The sequence below is a fragment of the Perca fluviatilis genome, chromosome 5, assembly GCF_010015445.1.
Source record: "Perca fluviatilis chromosome 5, GENO_Pfluv_1.0, whole genome shotgun sequence".
Classification (NCBI taxonomy): Eukaryota; Metazoa; Chordata; class Actinopteri; order Perciformes; family Percidae; genus Perca; species Perca fluviatilis.
Genome location: NC_053116.1, coordinates 1,832,068 through 1,842,072, shown reverse-complemented (window position 1 = coordinate 1,842,072; position 10,005 = coordinate 1,832,068). Strand labels below are relative to the sequence as shown.

At 40.7% G+C, this 10,005-nt stretch overlaps 1 long non-coding RNA gene across 1 annotated transcript; it reads left to right on the top strand.

Moving 5' to 3' along the window:
- Nucleotides 1-1,835, top strand: LOC120559420. Its single transcript, XR_005639254.1, has 5 exons — nt 1-60; nt 506-552; nt 1,100-1,131; nt 1,310-1,336; nt 1,665-1,835. It is a non-coding gene; the product is annotated as an uncharacterized LOC120559420 (long non-coding RNA).
- Nucleotides 1,836-10,005: the final 8,170 nt, after the last annotated feature.

Below are 10,005 nucleotides of genomic sequence, written 5' to 3'. Positions count from 1 at the left end.
TCCATCAGACATCCATCAGCCATCCATCAGACACAATACGCTTCTTTCACCACTATATTTGTAAGTATCCCTTGTAATCCCTTTTACTCTGATTTTGACGAACTACATTGTATGTGATTTTGTTGTTGTTGCTATGTATATTGCTATAGCCTACCTACAATCTCTAACTGGCTATACTAAACACATTCTCATTTTATTTTGTTGTAGCGTTCTAATGTTATTTATTATTATTATTATTATTACTGTTTGTGTTCCCAATAATGTACATGTGATCATTTTCCGTCATAGCAAGTTTTTTTTGATGATGCAGGCAATTAATTAATCAAAATTGATTGTTATCATACAGTAACCAACCTGTTCATTCGAGTCACTCCTGATCTGAGTGCCATGTCCTTTCCTCTTCCTATACTTTTGAAATTGTTTTAATTCAAGTTTATCTCATTTCTTTCGGTTTTAATTACATTCATCTATTTAAAGTGTTGATTATGTTCTTCAATGATCACAGGTGCTGTTTAATGACTGATTGAATCTGTACCCAGCATCCTGATAAAGGTAAGTGAAATGATCGTTTATGCTGTAAAATGGTATAATTTCTCAAGCAGGAGCTTGAGTCTGACTATGTGATGGTACAGTGGCGTTTTTGTGCCAATATTATGAGTTTACTTTAAAGCTGTAAAGCAGATACTTAAACTATGATGTATGAAGAACTTGAAGAAGTGTTTATCTTGGACAACATTGATTGTTTAAGTTGGGTGCGGACTACATCAATTACTCCTGCCTACGTCTTAAAGGCAAAAACACATCCGCTGTGTATGTAACGTGTATGAAAATAAGCGTTCCAATACTAAGTAAACCCACAAACTGTGCTAAGTGCTAAGTGGCACTGATAGACACACAACAGAATATGAAACTGACCTACTTTCTAAGACCATTTTGAACAGGAAACGTTCAGTTTTCCAACTTGAAATGCAATTTGTGTGGCAACAGTTTTGATAATAATAATAATATTAGCTTAGGGTGAGGATTTGTTTTTGAGTCATGTTCATATGTTTCAGCTGCATGTTAATAAAATTCATTTTATTTCTGTTTATCTACATAGTGGCAACATGTGCAAACTCACTCTAACTGCAGGTAAGGCACACTGGACAAGTTATTGTAATGCATATTTTCTCACTTACCTCCAGTGGTATCTAGCCATGCAGATAGTTTTTGTTTCATTTAATTCAGCTCTCTACAGAAAACAGTGTCACCATTACCATTAACTGATCTCCTAACCTTTGTTTTTTTTGTAACCTCTGTCACTTTGAAGGGCTCTGTTTGATCATCGCCAGCTTGGGTAAGTTCATAACATGCTTCAAACATAATCAATAGCACTAGCAGATAAATAAAGGTGCACAATTATGTAGCAGGGCAACTCATTTATCTTCTGGTTCTTGGTAACCAAAATTCTAAACTTTATATCTTATCCTGTCATGCGGTGGTGGTTGTTAGTGTATATTTAATTTAATGTCATTCATATTAATGTAATCAGCTCTTATTGCCTTTGTTTCTTTTGCAAATGTATGCTCTTTCTGTTTAGAAATCTCAGCAGGGATGTTAAATTATGATCAAACAGAGTTAAATAACAATTAACACAATATGACTCTCTGATCTGATTCCTTCAGGTTATCCTGGCCTCACGGATACAGCTGCAGTGCCGCCAAACACCTGTAATGATAGGATCAGTGGGCTATACCCCAACCCTGCTGACCCACACTCTTTTTACAGTTGTGGTAATGGAATAGCCTACCTCCAAAACTGCCCATCAAATCTGGTCTTTAACCCAAAATGCAGCTGCTGTGACTCTCTCTAACACAATCCATCACAACCCCACCTCCACAACCACAACCTAACCTACCACAACTACCACAACTCCCCCTACCACAACCACAACTGCCCCCACCACAACTACAACTCCACCTACTACAACTAAAACTCCGACACCAATTGATAACTTCTGTAATGGAAAGAGCAATGGGCAATACACTAACCCTGCTGACCCACGTTCTTTTTACAATTGTTGGGATGGAAGAACCTACCTCCAAAACTGCCAATCAAATCTGGTCTTTAACCAAAAATGCAGCTGCTGTGACTATCCTGTAACTCCATCTACCACAACCACAACTCCACCTACTACAACTAAAACTCCGACACCAATTGATAACTTCTGTAATGGAAAGAGCAATGGGCAATATACTAACCCTTCTGACCCACATTCATTTTACAATTGTTGGGATGGAAGAACCTACCTCCAAAACTGCCAATCAAATCTGGTCTTTAACCAAAAATGCAGCTGCTGTGACTATCCTGTAACTCCATCTACCACAACCACAACTGCCCCTACCACAACTACAACTCCACCTACTAAAACTACAACTCCGACACCAATTGATAACTTCTGTAATGGAAAGAGCAATGGGCAATACACTAACCCTGCTGACCCACATTCTTTTTACAATTGTTGGGATGGAAGAACCTACCTCCAAAACTGCCAATCAAATCTGGTCTTTAACCAAAAATGCAGCTGCTGTGACTATCCTGTAACTCCATCTACCACAACCACAACTGCCCCTACCACAACTACAACTCCACCTACTAAAACTACAACTCCGACACCAATTGATAACTTCTGTAATGGAAAGAGCAATGGGCAATACACTAACCCTGCTGACCCACATTCTTTTTACAATTGTTGGGATGGAAGAACCTACCTCCAAAACTGCCAATCAAATCTGGTTTTTAACCAAAAATGCAGCTGCTGTGACTATCCTGTAACTCCATCTACCACAACCACAACTGCCCCCACCACAACTACAACTCCACCTACTACAACTAAAACTCCGACACCAATTGATAACTTCTGTAATGGAAAGAGCAATGGGCAATACACTAACCCTGCTGACCCACATTCTTTTTACAATTGTTGGGATGGAAGAACCTACCTCCAAAACTGCCAATCAAATCTGGTCTTTAACCAAAAATGCAGCTGCTGTGACTATCCTGTAACTCCATCTACCACAACCAGAACTGCCCCTACCACAACTACAACTCCACCTACTACAACTAAAACTCCGACACCAATTGATAACTTCTGTAATGGAAAGAGCAATGGGCAATACACTAACCCTGCTGACCCACATTCTTTTGCACAATTGTTGGGATGGAAGAACCTACCTCCAAAAACTGCCCATCAAATCTGGTCTTTAACCCAAAATGCAGCTGCTGTGACTATCCTGTAACTCCATCTACCACAACCACAACTGCCCCTACCACAACTACAACTCCACCTACTAAAACTACAACTCCGACACCAATTGATAACTTCTGTAATGGAAAGAGCAATGGGCAATACACTAACCCTGCTGACCCACATTCTTTTTACAATTGTTGGGATGGAAGAACCTACCTCCAAAACTGCCAATCAAATCTGGTCTTTAACCAAAAATGCAGCTGCTGTGACTATCCTGTAACTCCATCTACCACAACCACAACTGCCCCTACCACAACTACAACTCCACCTACTAAAACTACAACTCCGACACCAATTGATAACTTCTGTAATGGAAAGAGCAATGGGCAATACACTAACCCTGCTGACCCACATTCTTTTTACAATTGTTGGGATGGAAGAACCTACCTCCAAAACTGCCAATCAAATCTGGTTTTTAACCAAAAATGCAGCTGCTGTGACTATCCTGTAACTCCATCTACCACAACCACAACTGCCCCCACCACAACTACAACTCCACCTACTACAACTAAAACTCCGACACCAATTGATAACTTCTGTAATGGAAAGAGCAATGGGCAATACACTAACCCTGCTGACCCACATTCTTTTTACAATTGTTGGGATGGAAGAACCTACCTCCAAAACTGCCAATCAAATCTGGTCTTTAACCAAAAATGCAGCTGCTGTGACTATCCTGTAACTCCATCTACCACAACCAGAACTGCCCCTACCACAACTACAACTCCACCTACTACAACTAAAACTCGACCCAATTGATAACTTCTGTAATGGAAAGAGCAATGGGCAATACACTAACCCTGCTGACCCACATTCTTTTTACAATTGTTGGGATGGAAGAACCTACCTCCAAAACTGCCAATCAAATCTGGTCTTTAACCAAAAATGCAGCTGCTGTGACTATCCTGTAACTCCATCTACCACAACCACAACTGCCCCTACCACAACTACAACTCCACCTACTAAAACTACAACTCCGACACCAATTGATAACTTCTGTAATGGAAAGAGCAATGGGCAATACACTAACCCTGCTGACCCACATTCTTTTTCAATTGTTGGGATGGAAGAACCTACCTCCAAAACTGCCAATCAAATCTGGTTTTAACCAAAAATGCAGCTGCTGTGACTATCCTGTAACTCCATCTACCACAACCACAACTGCCCCTACCACAACTACAACTCCACCTACTAAAACTACAACTCCGACACCAATTGATAACTTCTGTAATGGAAAGAGCAATGGGCAATACACTAACCCTGCTGACCCACATTCTTTTTACAATTGTTGGGATGGAAGAACCTACCTCCAAAACTGCCAATCAAATCTGGTCTTTAACCAAAAATGCAGCTGCTGTGACTATCCTGTAACTCCATCTACCACAACCACAACTGCCCCTACCACAACTACAACTCCACCTACTAAAACTACAACTCGACACCAATTGATAACTTCTGTAATGGAAAGAGCAATGGGCAATACACTAACCCTGCTGACCCACATTCTTTTTACAATTGTTGGGATGGAAGAACCTACCTCCAAAACTGCCAATCAAATCTGGTCTTTAACCAAAAATGCAGCTGCTGTGACTATCCTGTAACTCCATCTACCACAACCACAACTGCCCCTACCACAACTACAACTCCACCTACTACAACTAAAACTCCGACACCAATTGATAACTTCTGTAATGGAAAGAGCAATGGGCAATACACTAACCCTGCTGACCCACATTCTTTTTACAATTGTTGGGATGGAAGAACCTACCTCCAAAACTGCCAATCAAATCTGGTCTTTAACCAAAAATGCAGCTGCTGTGACTATCTTGCAAACACCAATTGATAACTTCTGTAATGGAAAGAGCAATGGTCAATACACTAACCCTGCTGACACATATTCTTTTCACAATTGTTGGGATGGAAGAACCTACCTCCAAAACTGCCCATCAAATCTGGTCTTTAAGCAAAAACGCAGCTGCTGTGACTATCCCACAATAAACACTTCAACACCTATTGATAACTTCTGTGATGGAAAGAAAGGGAACTTCCCCTACCCTGGTGACAAACATTCTTTGTACACGTGACAGAGGCACCACAAAAAATACCTATCAATTTTGGTCTTCAAAAATAATGCATATGCAGTCAACAATTGTGGACAGGAATAATTTCATTGTCTAAAAGGTGGCAATATATATTCATATTAACACAAAGGAGACATTGTCAAAGCTGTTGCTGTATGTTGAACATAGGGGTGTAACGCTACACACAATTCACGGTATCTTACTATATTGTATGGGTGTGTTCTTATTTGTTTATATTTAACCATTGCATGATTGGATTTGTCACATTATGACACAGATGTTGCATATTTCATACATGTATATGCTGTGTGTCTAAATGTAAATACATACTACAAAAATGAATAAGTTGATAAAAATGAAATGATGAATCAATAAAATACTATGAGTTTCCCAGATACATGTTTGCACATTATTTACGTTTTGTTGTTCTATGTCTTATATAGAACAACTATTCAGCATTCAGTTGTCAAAACCACACATACAAAAGCAGGCATGGCATCCTTTTGTAGTAAAGAAAAACATTGTGAAATATTCAATTCTTATGGTAATCCGTTCTTGCTTTGATTTTTTTTTTTAACCAAACATCTTTTAAATCTTACATGGTCAGCTGAGCAAAGTCACTTCCTGTCCACGTACTGCAGATGAGTGCTTGGACTTGATGCAGGGTATCACTGTGGAAAGAATATTTTGGTTATTAAAAGTATTAACTATGATTGCCTTTCCATGTTTAAAAAAATAAAAACATTTACCTTTGGCATCTTCCAGGTAAACTTTTTTTGGTGCCTTTTCAGCCTTCATTTTGACAGGACAACAGAAGACATGAAAGGGGTAAATGACATGCAGCAAAGGGCCGCAGGTCGGAGTCAGACCCGGGCCCCGCTGCGTGCGTGCATCCATCCATCTTTGTATATCAGGTGTAACAGCTGCAATAAAGTTATTCAAACTAAGCTATGAATTTGGAGACACGGGAGCAAAATGTATTCGTCAAACATTTCTTGACTTCAGAGCCACCTACTGCATTGTAAGATGAACTGTGTATATATATATATATATATATATATATATATATATATATATATATATATATATTATATATATATAAATATGATCTCAACAAATTGCTCTGTCCACCGCAATTTTCACTTTTCATACATCATTTAAGGTCAAAATGTAGGAAAACGGACAGACATGTTAGTATGAAATGACAGCGCTGTGGCGACTACTTTATAATCGACCAGATATTAATATATTTATATATGTATATAAATATACAGTATATATTTGGCTCTACGAACTACAGTAAGACAAGACATTTCTGGAAGGAGGCAGACAGTACCATTTTTCTAACCTGCTCTGTGTCGCATATGATTGAAACCACAGACCACATCAACGCGTTTGGCTTTGAGACTTTTCTCTCAGGTGATAATATTTTGCAGATTGGACTCACAGTAATTGAATTAATGAAGGAATTTGAGATGTATAATCTCAATTAAATAACTTTTTGACCTGTCAAAGATGTTGTCTGCCACTCGCTCCTCCACTCTTGCTGAGCCCCAATCACCATAGCAACTAGCACTGCCCCTGGTCTTGATCTCGATCCTTTGGAGTTGAGTTGAAGACACACCTGTGAGTGTGTTTTCAAACACACCTGACTGTGAGTCACATTATAATGATTGAATGAAATCATATAACATAACAGTAACCTGGTTATTCATGATTCTTACAAAGTGGTGTGAGTAAATGAACTGTGGTGGAGCAAAGTAAGTGGCAGCTTTAATAACAGTGAGAGTCAGTCACCAATTGAATCAGGAGAGACTTGTTTGCAGATATGCAACGTTTATTGTACATAGCATAATAAAGTGTACAGTGTCTTTGGTGATTAGACTCCATGGTTTATACTAATAGTTTTCTTATAGGGGTAGAGAAGCATCATAACCCCCCGATGGAAATCCAGATACCGGTGGTGGCGGAGAAGGAGCCCGAAGACCAGCCGAAGGAGGCACCAGAGCGGTCAGCTGGAGAAGACGAAGACTGGAGGTGGAAGGGGAGGTGGAGGGATGGACTCGTGTCCATCCCTCTACCTCCCCTACCACCTCCAGAGCACATCGATGCTGTTCTGAAAGCCCCGCCTCCATCTGACATTGCTGCCCTGCGTTCCTTCTTGGCAGCGGCGGCGCCAGGGAGGGGCTAGGGTGTGCTTTAGCTACCCCTAGGATTGGCATAGCACCCCCTAAGCACCCCCAAGAAATTGCTATGGTTGATTTATAAATAAATAAAAAATCGTTAATGTGTAAATAGTATAATTTATATTCGGAAAATGAATAAATACATTAATAAAACAAACCGATTATTTTTAGGCTAAAAAACACAGGTGATCATATTCGGCCAAAGGGTGCAGCCCACAGCACATTTGAACTTTGCCCTTACTTCGGGATAACGTTATTCACACAGAAGAAGAAGAGCTCAATATTTGGAGCCGTTAGGATTAGAGAAGTGAGTTTAACGCTAGCAATGGATACATTTTTACTCGCTCAACGTCAAGGTGTGGAGACTTTATCAAAACCTGTAAATGAGACTGAGAGATATGGTAAACCTGTCACCAACCGAACCGGAAGGAAAGCAGCCGGAGGAAGATGAGCTGACCGCGGACGTGATTAGGCTACTGCTGAGGATGCGCACGTAAGCCACCCTGCTGTACATGACATTAGACCAGGGGATCGTATGGCCAGGCCACAGTGGGGAGTCAGCTGATAGGGGTCCATATAAGAACTTTACTCAACATTACAGTAATAAACATGTGTTTTACAGAAATGTGAATAAATGGATCACCCAATCTAAAGTTATACAGCGCACTGGACATCGGTTTATTTTTAGTCCAGAAAACGCGTTCGCCCTCCGTGGCTTATTTAGATATATTAAGATATGACTACAGTATTTTGACCATACGTGCAAATGTGAAAACTGTGTGAGGATACATGCGCGTGTGTGTTTATGTGTGTGCTTGGCTGTGTGTGGTGTATTTGGCCTGCTGCATTACTCTTCTGAGCCACTGTATGAGAGCTGCAGTAATGATTGTTTGAACCCGGCTTGTTGGCTGGTATTTGAAATATGTTTGATGGGCTAATCAGAGTTCTATGGTGCTGTTGTATCGGCAACTTTAAATCAATCTCTCGTTTGCTTTCGTTTAGTAAACCGGCGGCGGAGGTGGGTGGGCATCTGCGTGTAGTGTTAATAACGTTAGCCTATTTGTGTCAAGGGAAACTCAACATTTCAGAGCACCCTCACTGAAACGTCCAGCAACCCCAAAGCACCAGCAAAGAAAATCTCTGGCGCCGCCACTGCTTCTTGGGGGCCTAGTATCCTGGTACTCAAAGTTCCTGCCTAACTTTGCAACAGTTGTGGCCCCTATGCGTGTATGTGCCAGTGACAAAGACACTTTTACATGGATTCCTGCAGCACAAATCTGTTTTGAAGAAGTTAAACAACTTCTGGTGGACAGTCCTGCACTTGCCTTGTTTGACCCTTCTCACGTCCTGTAATATCCACAGACGCAAGTGATTATGGACTTGGCGCTGTCTTTGCACAAGTACAATCTGATGGCACAGAGAAGCCTGTGGCTTTTGCTTCCCGCACACTAACTGCAAACAACCCATAGCGGAAATATTCCACTGTTGAAAAAGAAGAAGCACTTGCCTGTGTGTGGGCTGCAGAAAAATGGAGAACGTACTTGTGGGGACGCCACTTTACTCTCCGTACAGACCACCAGGCATTGACAACACTACTCAGCACAAAAGGAATCCGTCGGGCTGGAATGCGTGTTGCCCGCTGGTCCGCACAGCTTGCTCTGTTTTGACTATGATGTCATCTACCGACCAGGTTCTCAGAAATTACAACAGCTGCTTGCCTCTCGCGTCTCCTTACATGCGCCTGCTGATTCTACCCTTGATGCAGAACCTGAAATGGTGGCACAAGTTTCTGCTATCCTAAGCTCCCTCGCAGTGGATGACTTTGACACTGCCTGCTCTGCTTGTTCTGAGCTGTCAGCCTTGTGCTCACAAATGGAAAGTGGCTGGCTTTTTCCGTTGTTTGTACCGAAAATCTCTTACCCTACCGAATTTCTCCTCCCTTCGCGTTTAGCTGTCTTTAAATTCACCCACCAACAAAGGTGGGTTAAGCACCAAAACGAATAGTTAAGATTACAGAAAACTGAAGGGGAGATCGGGCGCTGAGAGATGTTCTGCTGCTGCACAACAACTCAAATGTAATTTACTAGCTTGTCCAACTAAATACATGTAAGCATATGAGCAGTGAGCAATACATTAAAATGTCTCAATTCAAAATGTTGAATTCAAAAAGCACAGCACTCAATTCAATATGTCAAAATCAATACACATCAGTACATCAGCCCAAGACAAGCCAAAAAGAAGCATTTTCATTATGCAAAGAGAACCCAACACTTGCTTTCCCCTGCCAAAATATCAGACATAATCAGAGGGGATTTCTCAAATGTAATTTACTAACTTATCCAGATACATACATGTAGGCATATGAGCAGTGAGCACTATATTCAAATGTCTCAATTCAAAATGTCTATCAATTCAAAAGCCAAAATCAATACTATATATTGCAGCATTG